Here is a 13,884-nt window from a genome sequence, read left to right on the forward strand (position 1 = left end):
CATATGTATTAAAGTGGTAGGCAATGCAGATGATGTATGGGGTGCTGCTTGTAGGATGTGGCCATGCCACTGTAGGTGTTTTTCCTGCATTTTTTCAGTGCTATCTGCTGCCAGACTATATTGTTGCTGACCTGGTTGAGAAGGGAGACGCCTAATGACCAATAGAGCATACACATCTCCATGGCTTTTAGAGGGCTTTCAGCACTTTTGGTGGTTGGCCAGCACTCAGCACCATACAGTGCTACTGGGCAAATCTTCATTCTATTCACTTTCCATTTTAAGTGAATTGGCATGTGCCTATCACAGAGCACTCCAGTAATCTCCTTCACCCCAGCCATGTTGCATTCACCCTCGCACACACTTCCCCATTAACACCACCATTACTTTGCAGATGAGATCCTAAGTAATGGAAGGAGTTTGTCTTCACTATATCTTCATCACTGACCTGGATGGTAGAGGTGCTCAGGCTGGTTTTTAGATACTCACTTCTTGATATTGAGGCACAAACCAAAGTGGCTAAGATGGTTCTTCCATGTCTGGATACAGCACTGCAGTTCTTCCCAGGTGGTAGCTTGCAAGCAGGACATCATCAGCATAGAGCAAGGCCCAGGGGACACTGTGATGCAGATCTCACATGATGGTAACCATGATGAGAATGAACAGCAATGGCGATAATGCTGAGCCTTGTTGCATGCCAACTTTCACAGGAAAGCTGTCACAAAGGCCAACAACGCATCTCACTTGGCACCTGGTGTTAATGTAGAGCATCTGGATCCATTTTATGAGTAGCTCAGGTCTACCATATCTGAGGAATATTGTCGAGATGGTCTGGATGGATAAGGCATGGTGGTCCAAAATTGCCTATACCTGCCACCAATGCATAAACTGGATTTACTTCTTTGTTTATGGCACTAGGAGCCTTTCCTCACTTGCATCTAAATGTGGGCCAGACATGCCTCAACATCATTTTCCTACAATGTGCTCATGATCTGATCCCACCCTATATTTGAAGTAGCGTTAAGACATGTACATGTTAAAATGGCAAGTCCCTCCCCCAACCTTTATTTCAAAATGGTTTTGCCATGAATACAATCTGATTGTATTCAGATTGTACTTTGCTGACCATTCTGTCAGTGGCACAGTCACTAAAGTAATCTTTGATGTTATGTTCAGTCTGGCATCTCTATGCGACTTTAGTCTATTGTGGACATAGTCCCTTCCCTCCAGACCCTGGGCAGTGTCCTCCAGAGCTCTTCTACTCTAGGCAGCAGGATAGTTTGGTACTTTCAAATCAGGGTCTTTCCTTGTACCTGCCAGATCTTTTTCCTCATCCCCAGTTCAAAGACTTATATTGGTCTGAACCATAGTTGACCCATGGTAGTGGTGGGGGACAGGCTACACAATGAAGTGAAAAGGAGAGAGTCAGTCCTCCCTGTTGCTTCATGGCACAACTCTCCCTGTGCCTGCCAGTATTGTTTGGCCCATTTTTGAGCACAGAGTTAGCAAGCACTAAATCCATGTCCAAAAGGAATTAACTATCAGTGAAAATCAGCTAAGTGTGAGGTTCCCAGTCAATGCACATGTGCATGCACTTGTTTAAAACCAGAACAAGTTTTGATAGAAGGTAAATCTGCTGATGTCATCTGTCAAAAGTTACTTCTTCCTCAACCCCAGCCCACATTAAGGAAAGTGATTGGTGGATGTTTTCCTGCTGTTTGGGGATGTTTTGCAGGGAGACGTGGGGAAAAAAGCTAGTGGAATTCACTATTCCTTATCCTTAAGGTGCTGTGTACACTGTAAGTGAGGACAGTACCATTTGCCACCACCATTTTCCATCTGTTGCTTCTGATAAAAAGTGATTAGCTTCCAGCATGTGAAATGCAACATCTCCAGTTGCAAGCATGAGTGCACAAAACAAGAGAAAAGCCATCTTAAGAGAAGCTGATTTAAGGGAAGGAAAGATGTTTGCCCTGTCTATCTCCCCCCCCCCCCCCGATTTGGTGAACAAAACTGTCTTCAAAACGAAACTCAGATTTCAGGAATTATGCAAGAGTAAACAATTTAATCCTTCTCATTAGAAATATGATGAGTAATTCCCCCACATCTTATTTCCAATGACACAGATTTATTTAATGAAGCTGTAAATTGTTTTCATTGTCTTATCTGATATATAGATTAAAATTTATAAAAATAAATCATATATTTATTTCTTGTCCAACCCTAACCTCAATGAAATCAATGAAATATTTATTTTATTCACTGAGGAGGCGGGTTGCAAAGATTCATTCTTAGGGGCTGTGTGGCCGTGTTCTGGAAGTTTTGTTTCCTAACGTTTTGCCAGCACCTGTGACCTGCATCTTCAGAGTGCAGGAGCACAGACAGGAGCAGAATCTGTTTTTTTTAGGCAGGGTTTTTTCTTCTATTGAATTGCTAACAAGGGGCTGCTGGGGGTGATTAGCAAGTTCACCAGCAGCCCCTTGTTAGCAATTCAATAGAAGAAAAAACCCTGCCTAATCCCCAGGAAGATACACACAGATTTTGACACCAAAACAAGCAGCCACTCAGTAACCCAAGCCCCCCCCACCCCCCAAGTCCCCCCTTCCCCCCCCCTCAGATCTCTATAAATACCCACAAAAGGGCCACATCACCCTGGGCACAGAGAGAACTGCTCCTGTCTGTGCTCCTGCACTCTGAAGATGCCGGTCACAGGTGCTGGCGAAACGTTAGGAAACAAAACTTCCAGAACACGGCCACACAGCCCGGAAGACCCACACCAGCCATCGTATGCCGGCTGTGAAAGCCTTCGACAATACATTCATTCTTAGCATTTTAGGGCATTGTGGAATTGCAAAGTTTGAAAAATCCTGCTGTAAGTCAACTCTTGAAAGGGAGGTAATAAATGGAAGATGATAGATGATATAGATGAGAGAGAGAGAGAGAGAGAGAGAGAGATGGCACAGTTTTCTTCAGCACACATTGCTACACAAGGTTATTCCAGGTATGGTCTGAGCTAATGTAGATAATTTCAGATGACTCAACCAAATGATCGCAACCAAAAACTACAGGAGAACTCCAGAAAGTCTTTTTGTCTCTCAGAGACAGTATTCTAAGGCTTGTTGTATTTTGTAAGGATGAATAGTTTATCTCAATCATGCCAGCAACTGTATATTTCATGAATTGAAACAAAAGCATGAGGGTGAATGAAGGTTAACATTAATTTTCCTGAGCTCTTGCTTTCTTGCCTCAATGGCTGTTTGAAATGTACTATATGAAGCTAGTTTGTACATTTATATAGCTATTAGCTCCCAGAAGAGAGAAAGAAGGAAGGAAGGGAGAGGAACTAGAGGCTGTGAGTGGAAAATTGCCTGGGAAGAATGGACAAAAGAAAGAAATGTCATAGAGCTAGTCCTGGGACTCATCTAAGTCAGCTAAACAATCAAAAATTGAGGATCTCCTATTCTGCAGAGAAACTGTAAGTAGATCAGTTCCTGTTTCTACTTCAAATAGATATGAGGCACTTGAATGGGATCTCCAAACAGAAGTGGAAAAACAACCATTATCTGAGTGCTCAAGTTAGAGGATCTAATGGAAAACCTGGTTTTGCCGTCAAGCCTGGGGCCCTGATAGTATGGGTGAGCTCATTCCTTGGTCATGGTTGTGTTAAATGAGTGTTCTCGGCTGCTATGTTATTTTATGTTATTTTATGTTATTTTATGTAATTTCTGTTGTTTTTAATTTTTTTTTAATTCTGTTTTTAACTGTTAGCCACCCAGGGTCATCCATATGAGATGGGCAGCCATGTAAATCAAATAAATAAGTAAGTAAGTAAGTCTAATTGAGATATCTAATTTCCCCTCAGTTTCCCTTCATACCTTTTCAGCTCTCCCTGCTAGTTCACCTGTTATTCCCAAAGAAGACATGAACACATAGAGACGGGACTGGAAGAGGCTATTTCATTGGGATGGCTCAACTGAATTCATGGCTAAAGAATGCCCTCTAACAGCACAAACTGTAGTATCACTGTTTGAGTAAGTAAGTCCTTTCTAAGTAAGAACTAGGACTTATTGAGAAGTGATTCTGAATTATTTGCAAAAAAAACTCTGTGCTTTAATTGAAGCCCAAGTGATTGGGAAAAGTGATTCCCATTCTTTGGAAAGAGGGCTGAACAATTTCAAGCTAATAAAACCATGGAAGTTGATAGCGGTGTTCAGTCTGAACACTCTTCCCCTGCTATGGAGATAAACAGTGGCATTTCTGTTCATCATAAAGCTTCCTCGGTTATAAAATAAGTTACCCCATCAAATGTTACTTATTCTCTGCAAATAATTCAGGTGCCTCAAACAAACCTTACCTTGTTATTTTTCAGATCATCCCTGAGTCTTCCACGATGGACTAGAGAATGATTTGCTCAGTTCTGTCCCTCCCAGACCATGTAATGTTCCAAATAATATGCCTGTTGCAAACAGTTCTTCCTCATGTTTGTCATTGATAGAACAAGGTCTTGGGAGTCAGCCCAATATGTAGAGCAAGGCCAGCATTATGCTGTTGAAGCCATCCTTCTCAGTGCCAGTGGCATGTGGCCCAAGGTTGTTCTACGTTTACAGATGGACTTGGTCTCCTTAGATGCTAGAACGTGGTATTGTTTTCTTAACTTCTGCTTAAAACTAATTTTCTTTTCTATGGGTTTGGTCCCCTTGGTGCTTCAAGAGCATTTTAAGTCAATCTGGCTAAAAAGAAAGCTGTTAACAAGCTCTACTCCCTATGACTCTCATTAGGGAGCCTTCACCTACTAGGCTTGGAAAGTGCCAGAAGTTTCCTAAAGCAGCATATCTGGGATGTTGATTTTCAAATGAAGCAAAGCCTGGTCTCTTACTTTACAACTCATGGGATTTTTTTCAAATCTGTATGTGCCAGCTTCCTACCTTTCTTCTATTACTGTTTTGAAGCTTCAGGGGACCTTTACTCTGGCCAGGCTGGATTCATTGCCCCCTGCTCTTTTTGGAATGTTACAAAAGCATCCTCTTTATCCCAACATATAAGTCCTGGTGAGGATGGCTCAGAAGACTCTTTGAGCCATATGCTTCTTTTCTGCTCTCTTTATTTTTATTTATTTATATATCACATTTATATCAACTCTGGGTAACGTACAACAATTAAATAAAATAACAAATAGATCAAACAATCATTATAAAAGATAAAAAAGTGATTATTAACATATGACATCAAAAGTTTAAAAATATTAAATTTTAAAATATACAAACCCCACAGAGAAAGCAGATAAATTACAGTAGAGCCATCTAAGAATGCCTCCGGTTCCCAAAGACCCCCAGTATCTCACGGTTGCTTGACCTTGTTGGCGCCTCTGCTGAGATAACAGTAGCACCTGGCTTGGCTTCCTCCCCCTTCTCTCCTGACTTTGATGGCAAGAACAAGCAAGCGGGCCTCCAATTAACAATTATAACATTTAACCCTATCAACTATGCCTCACTAGTCTACATTCAATTAAGCTTTGATTTCTAGCTTGCGCAGATCCTGACACCCAGGCCTGATGACACAACCAGGTCTTGAGGGACTTCCTAAATGACAGCAGGGAAGTGTCAGAGTCTGCACACTCAATCCCAAAATTCAGTAAATCCTCTGGAGACGAAAAGTTCCATCAGAGATTTCTTTATTCAGGAGAAGCATACAGCATCATAGTTTGTTGAGTCTGATTCAACATAGCAAAGCCTTGTCTTTTTAAGCCCAACTTCCCCCCCTTCTAGGTTTCTATTCCCGCTTGCAGCTCTTCGTGCCTTGCTCCGGTTCTCACACCTCCTGGCCTTGGATGTCTGGTTCAAGATAGAGATAACGGCACCCGGCCTCCTCTTTCCCCCCCTTTTTATGGCAGGTCAAGCAAACGGTTAGAATAACATTCCCAACATTTCACTATTGATCTATGGTTAGCAATAAAAGCAAAAGTATGGTTAGTAATAAAAGCAAAGTAAAATAATTGAAGTTTCTGGTTTGCGTAGATCCTGACATGCCGCCCTCCAACAGAACGAATGTTCCTACATTCGGAAGAAAATCTGAAAAAGAAGATAGAAATATTACAATGATCATTAACATGGTTACTTAGGCTTGTCAGGGTATTTTGAGTGAAAACAAGCAAGTAGTTTAGGGGCTTTAACATTAATACTGTCTACCCATTCGTGATGGGTTTTGGGAAAATGTTTCCATTGAATCAAGTACTGGAGTTTGCCTTTATGTTTTCTAGAGTCCAAAATGTCTTTTACTTTGAAGTGACTTTGTCCTTCAATCATGATGGGTGTTGGTGGAGTTGTTTCGGGATGCCAAGTTTCAGATTGCTTGAATGTTTTTAGTAAATTTGCATGGAAAACAGGATGAATGTTTCTATAATGTTTTGGCAATGATAATTTAAATGCCACAGGGTTTATAACTTTCTCAATTGGGAAAGGTCCCACATATTTTGGAGCAAGTTTTTTAGATGGTTGGGAAGATTTTAAATTCTTTGTAGAAAGCCAGACTAGGTCGCCTACCTTCCAAGGGGGGTTTGCAGTGCGTTTTCTATCGGCGAATTTTTTATGCTGGCTTTTTGCTTTTTTTAGAGATTTCCCAATTAATGGCCACAGATTTGTAATGTTATTTATCCATTGGTCTGTTGAGAGTTCAGGGAGGTTTTTAAGTGGTAATTCTGGGAAAGGCGGGAAGTCCTGGCCAGAGGCTATTTTGTATGGTGTAAATCCAGTGCTTTGATGCACTGTGTTGTTATAAGCTACTTCAGCGAAAGGAAGGAGTTCAGACCAATCATCCTGCTGATGATTAGTGAAGCATCTTAAATATTGTTCCAATAAAGAGTTAATTTTCTCCGTAGATCCGTCCGTCTTCGGATGAAAACTGGAACTCAAAGCTTGAGTAGATCCAAGTAATGTAAGAAATTCCCTCCAAAATTTGGAGGTGAACTGTGGGCCGCGATCTGAAATCACCCGCTTGGGGGCGCCATGGAGGCAGTAGACATGTGCAATGAACAGTTTAGCTAATTTTTTAGCATTTGGAATTGATGAACATGGAACAAAATGTGCTTGTTTAGAAAACAGATCCACGACAACCCAAATCACTGTGTTGTGATTACTTAGAGGTAAATCCACAATAAAGTCCATAGAAACTTCCTCCCAAGGTTTTTTTGGAGATGCCACAGATTGAAGAAGGCCGAGAGGTTTCCCCCCTCTTTTCTTTGACATTGCACATACAGGACAGGTAGAAACATAGTCGGAAATGTCCTTTCTCATGATTGGCCACCAAAATTGTCTGCGCAAGAGGTGTAAGGTTTTTATAAATCCAAAATGCCCCGAGGTTTTATCATCATGTCCCCTTTCTAGGATTTGTTTACGAAATGAAAGTGGAACATAAAGCTTGTCTCCCATCCACCAAGCTTGGTCTTCATGGGTTAGAGTATTTTTATTATTCTGGAACCATTCATCAGAATCTAAAGCAGCATTTATCTTTTGGAGCAGTTCGTTGGTAGGTTTTTGTTTTTGAAGTTTTGCTTGAGATCTGGTTAGGGCCACTGAGCCAGGTTCTGTTTGAGGTGGTGCTTTAAGGATTACCGGGGCAACCACCTGTTCCCTTTGGCTGTTATGCTGAGGCAACCTTGACAATGCATCAGCTAAAAATTTTTTTCCTCCCGGTATGAATTTTAAAGTGAAGTTAAAGCGACTGAAGAATTGGGCCCAGCGTACTTGTTTAGGAGATAACTTCCTTGGAGTTGTGAGAGATTCCAAATTCTTGTGGTCTGTCCACACCTCAAAAGGCTGGGCTCCCCCCTCAAGGAGATGCCTCCAGGTCATAAGGGCCCAGCGTACTGCAAAAGTCTCCTTTTCCCAAACAAGCCACCTTCTTTCTGTCTCAGTAAATTTGCGAGAAATATAAGCACAGGGTTTGAGTACACCCTCTTCATCTTTTTGAAGCAAAACAACGTCCGAGGCATCGGCCTGTATCACAAATGGCTTGTCAGGGTCTGGGTGTTTCAAAATGGGCTCTGCTGTAAATAAAGCTTTCAGAGCCTCAAATGCTTTTTGGCACTCCTCTGTCCATGTTACCGGGGCCCCGGGTTTTTGAGCTTTCGCTACGACTTTGCCTTTTGTTTTTAGTAAATCTGTTAATGGCAAAGCCACTTGTGCAAAGTTTGGAATGAATTGGCGATAAAAATTAGCAAAGCCCAAAAAACTTTGTAATTGCCTCTGAGTTTTAGGTGGTTGGTGGGGCTATCAGCGATTCCTCTAGCCCTTCTTCTTCACCCTCCCCTTCTATGCCCGGGCTTTGGTACAGACCTGAACGATGGACGAGTTCGCTCATCCTCATCAGCTCCCTCTTGATCAAGGTGTTTTCCGATTGCAGGATCTGCACGCAATCTTCTAGGGTCCCCCTCCGGGTGGATTCGGTTCTCCCTGTCGTCAGGGCCCAGCGCTTATCAGGGGCCATGTCTAGGAATGACATCTCCCCAGTCAGCTCTTCCATGCTCCACAACTTAGTTTTGCGCCGGTCAGGTTTCCGTGGCGGCGGGAGAGTCGGGTAGGCGCTGGTCAGGGATTCCTCCCCCTCGGATCCACCTACGGCCCCGGCCACGGGGCATTCCTCCTCCATTTCCACAGCCGCGGTCGGCTTTTCGAGGGATTTCTCCATGGTGGTAGGTTCCCCGGTAAATCCCTCGTAAAGTGGAGTGAGACTCAACAAAATGTCAGAGTCTGCACACTCAATCCCAAAATTCAGTAAATCCTCTGGAGACGAAAAGTTCCATCAGAGATTTCTTTATTCAGGAGAAGCATACAGCATCATAGTTTGTTGAGTCTGATTCAACATAGCAAAGCCTTGTCTTTTTAAGCCCAACTTCCCCCCCTTCTAGGTTTCTATTCCCGCTTGCAGCTCTTCGTGCCTTGCTCCGGTTCTCACACCTCCTGGCCTTGGATGTCTGGTTCAAGATAGAGATAACGGCACCTGGCCTCCTCTTTCCCCCCCTTTTTATGGCAGGTCAAGCAAACGGTTAGAATAACATTCCCAACATTTCACTATTGATCTATGGTTAGCAATAAAAGCAAAAGTATGGTTAGTAATAAAAGCAAAGTAAAATAATTGAAGTTTCTGGTTTGTATAGATCCTGACAGGAAGAGGCGAGCCTCACTTCAGGAGGGAGAATGTTCCACAAGGAAGGAGCCAAGGCAGAGAAGGGCTACCTCCTAGGACCCACCAAATGCAAGTCCCTGGACAATGGAACACATAGTCTACCTTCCCTGCAAGATCTAATGGGACAGGCTGATGTGACTGGTGACAGGCAGTCCTCAGATAATCCAGCCCCATACCATGAAGGGCTTTAAATGTCAAAACCAGCACCCTGAATTGGACTCAGAAGCAAACTGGCAACAAATGCAGCTCGCAAAGCAGAGGTGTAATATGTGCTCTTCTAGGAGCACATATAACTGCCCACAGTGCTGCATTCTGTAGCAGATGAAGCTTCTGGATAGTCTTCAAGGGCAGCCCCATGTAGAGTGCATTACAGTTGTCCAATCTAGAGGTGACTAGGACATGCGTGACTGTGAGCAGAGCTTCACAATCCAGAAAGGGGTGTAATTGGCACACAACACAAAGCTGTACAAAGGCCCTCCTAGCCACGACTGCCACCTGCTCTTTGAGCAGGAGCTGTGAGCCTAGGAGGTCCCCCAAATTGTGCACTGGGTCTGTCCAGGGCAGTGCCGCCCCATCCAGCACCAAAGTTGGCATAGTTCCAGAACCAGTAGGACCCCGAACCCAAAGCCACTCAGTCTTGCCAGGGTTCAGTGGAAGCCTGTTGTTCCTCATCCAGACCCTCACAGCCTCCAGGCACCAGGATAAGGCATGAACAGCATCACTTAATTTGCCAGGGGCAGAGATGTATAGTTGGGTATCATCAGCATACTGATAATACCTCACCCCATGGCGACAGATGAGCTCACCCAGTGGTCTCATGTAGATATTAAATAAGAGAGGGGAGAGCATCGAACCCTGTGGCACCCCACATTGTAGGGGCCAAGGGTGGGACCTCTCCTCCCCAATCATTTCCTTTACAAGGAAATCCCAGAAGATTTTCATCCGTGGCATCCTGATGAGCTTCCCAGGGGACAGCATGAGATTTCTCTGTCTTATATGCACAAAGATGGAAAGATTCAGCATTATCCACCATGGAAGAATGGTTGGTGAAATTGACAGAACTTGCTGAGATGGACAAATTGACTTCTTTCATTAGAGAAAGGTCATTACTGAAATTCATCAATGACTGGAAACCCCCTTATGGACTTTTTGCATAAGAAAGAAAATGATTTTATGTCTTATGGTTTTGATGATTAGAAATTAGGTTATAAAAAGAAGGGCATTATGATGTAATTTTAGAAAGAGAGGTTTGATTAGAATTGTATGTATAACTGCCAAAAGGAAGAGCAGAAGCCACTTCTTTTTTTATATATACATATACGTATACACATTTTTTCTCATGTTTTCTGCTCTTTTATTTTCTTTTTTCTGTCTCGTTTTCTGTCTCTCCTTTCCTTTCCTTTCCTTTCCTTTCCTTTCCTTTCCTTTCCTTTCCTTTCCTTTCCTTTCCTTTCCTTTCCTTTCCTTTCCTTTCCTTTCCTTTCCTTTCCTTTCCTTTTCACATTTACTTTACTATTTTTAAAATGTATTTCTTATTATGTCTATAAAATCTATAAAAAAATATGGCCAGGTTTCAGATATATCCTCTAGGACTGCTCAGTTTTGTGCCTCTGTATGTCATACATCTTTTGTTGTGACTGAAAATTTGAAGTAATTTATACTTTCTGCTTTTCTTCTATATATACATCCATTTGTATACTTATAGTACATATACTTGTTTTATTCTATTTGACTTCTGGCCTTATGGCCATAATAATGAGATTGATTGAGGCTTTTTATTTTAAGGGTATTGCTTAAGTCAGTAAGATCAGAACACATATATTATATAAAATAAACCCTAGTATTTATTTTAATCAAATCTGATTTGAAATGAATTAGTCTCAGTAACTAAAGCCAAACCCAGCTGAGCTCATATACTGCAAAAATAAATTGCATTGTTATATAAAAATTAGCTTGAAATTCATTCTGTCTTTCAGGAATTTAAGCCACATTTTGTCCCAAACACCTGTGAATGCGTAATCCAAATCAAGACTACAGGCTCCAATAATTTAACAGAGCTGTGAATTTTCAACAAATGCCATTAACCTTGATGGGGCTGACATAATGTTTCAGAACTGCCACTATTAATTGGAGGGACTCCACTCCGTAGTTCAATGTATGTGCTAAGTATTACAATCAGAACAGCAACAATAAGAAACCTCTGTTTATTTAAGTAAATGTAAACCTGGATCAATGCAATAGTTGGAACATGAAACTTGTAGATGTATACAACTACTTTCTCACATCCATGATTACTTTAGATTCAGTTCAGTTTTCCTGAAGATCAGACATCCTTCACAAAATCATATGGTCTGCAAAGGAGAAGGGTCAGCAGTAAGTCCTAATTTCCATTTCCAGCAACTTCAGTTAAAAAGCATCTTGTTTAGAAAGCTCCAACTCCCTCTTCACATTTTATGCAGAACTACAGCTAGACCTAGTAGATGATAGTCTAGATCAGTGTTTCTCAAATTTGACAACTTTAAGATGTGTGGATTTCAACTCCCAGAATTCCCCAGCCAGGATACTGAGAAACACTGTTCTAGATAGATGTAATTGCAACACTAGTGGTTTTATAGTAAGAGCAAAAAAAAAAAAAAAAGCTTCTTTTTGGTTCTCACATCCCTCATCAGAGTTAGGTTCCAAAGAATGAGATCTTTGACCTACACCAAGGAACTTTAATACTCTTGTCCAAAACCTCTGTCTATTTAGGAGTGAGTTCTACTGAGGTCAGTTAAACACATACGGTATACAACTTCAGTGATTTTGTGTTAGGACAGCAGGATCCTCTTCCCCTTTCCCAGGATATTCTTCAAGAATGGGCACCCTGAAGTTTCAAGTCCCATATATAGTAGTCGCAGAGCCCCTTTTCTTCCTCAACCCACCATTTTTATTTTTATTTTATTTTTCTGCCCATTTTAGATGGAAAATCAGATAAAATGAGAGCATTAGCTTCTGGCAGACTTAATATAACTGTAGAAATTAGCATCCTCAATGAAAATTCAATCCTTGGGTCTCATTATATCATTGTAGTTCTTGGTTGATGAAACCAACAATAACAGCAACAACAAATTTGCAGGGCAGACAATTCTTCTTGAAAGCCATATTTTGTCTAGAAAAAAGCCACTAGACAGGAGACCTATTCAACGATATTTTAAAATCAGCTGGAAATCATACAAAGAGCCTTGAATACCCAGTTATAAGGCAACTCAATAATGTGTGAAACTGGGGAAGAAAAATTTACTGCCAGAACACATTTTCAAAGGTTTGCTTGTTAGAAAAGTCTTTGGAGAAGGTAGTCAAACATACAAGCCAGTTTTCACTTCCTATAAATACCTATTGCAGTCAACCATTTTGTTACCTATAGACTCAGTCACCCATATAATCATTTTCGGACATTACAAAATCCACAGAAGTTAAAATTTATGGCAGGGATTATTCTCCTTTTCTTTTCAGGGGCTAAATTATCCATATTTATGGAATGATGATAAATCTGCCACCTCGGCTATAGTGATTGTTACTGAATACATTGATGCATTATTATTATTGCATCATATGAGGTGCAGTAAGGTCTCACAATTTCCGTTTCACACTATACACTTACAAATTATCCTTTTGCTTGGTGCCAAACTATAATCTTATACTCCAGTGCTCTCACCTGCTGAGAAGCAAAGCTTCCTGGAAGTATATTCAAAATACCTTAAGGGCTTAAACAAAGTAGCAGCAACTAGTTTCTCAGTAGTAACAACCATGTTCTCAGTAGTAGGCTTTAGTAGTTATAGTAGTTTAGTAGTATAAACCCCCAAAACTCCATGGTTTATACAGCATTTTTTAAAATTAGAGGATTATTTTCAATATCTTGATTCAGATAACACACTTGTTACTAAAAGTATCAATCTAAACAATTTGCTGAAGATGAAAGATTTCTCAGCTATAGGCCAAGCATCTTAAAATATCCTGATGGCTGCAAAGAAACTATAATTTCCGGGGGGGGGGGGGGCGGGAGTTGATTTGCAGCAATGAAGTCGTAGTGGTGGGTAAGGGTATTAGCGGCATCACAAATCCATTTTGCCCATGGCAACATCGATATTTTCAAAGAAAGAATGGGATAAATTGTCTTGTGGAATGTCCCAGGTTCAACTCTTGACCCCTATATTTAAAAAGATAGAAGAAAGAATGGCTAGATGTCTGTAAATGACCACAGGGCTGTGTAAGAGAAGGCAGTCTGAACTAGATGAGTGAATCCATAACCTCACTTGGCAAAAGCAGCCTCATATGTCCAAAATAAGTTTTTGTAAAAACAAAACATGCCTACCAAACATTCTGTTACAGATTCAGCTGAGCTAGTTAACACAATTTTGAAAAACAGCAATGACTGCTTGCCAAACAAAATGGACCCCATAACTAAGTCAGAAAGGAAATATGTTCCGGCTGAGGATATTGAGCATCTTAAGGAAAGAGTGAATAGTCTTGAATCTGGATTTATATGCCCAAAATGCTATTATACTGCAAACAGCTATATATACACCTCCTTTAGCTGCAGATTCTTTGCTGATTCACAGCCACAGATGTACAATAGGCATGAGTGCAGGCACTGGCAATACTGTAAGTGAGAAATCTATGAGCATAAATGCAGTTTCACTGCATACGTTTAAATGAAATTCTTCTCTG

At 41.2% G+C, this 13,884-nt stretch overlaps 1 long non-coding RNA gene across 1 annotated transcript in view; it reads right to left on the reverse strand.

The window, feature by feature from the left end:
* Positions 1-5,651: 5,651 nt before the first annotated feature.
* LOC148216537 (uncharacterized) overlaps positions 5,652-13,884 on the reverse strand; it is a 103,143-nt gene continuing 94,910 nt past the window's right edge. Inside the window, exon 3 of the long non-coding RNA XR_015795232.1 lies at positions 5,652-6,065. This is a non-coding gene — a long non-coding RNA (uncharacterized LOC148216537). The remainder of the gene's footprint in view (positions 6,066-13,884) is intronic.

The sequence above is a fragment of the Python bivittatus genome, unplaced genomic scaffold, assembly GCF_059951505.1.
Source record: "Python bivittatus isolate LINGU-HERP-01145 unplaced genomic scaffold, Pbiv_v1 ctg000200_np1212, whole genome shotgun sequence".
NCBI lineage: Eukaryota > Metazoa > Chordata > Lepidosauria > Squamata > Pythonidae > Python > Python bivittatus.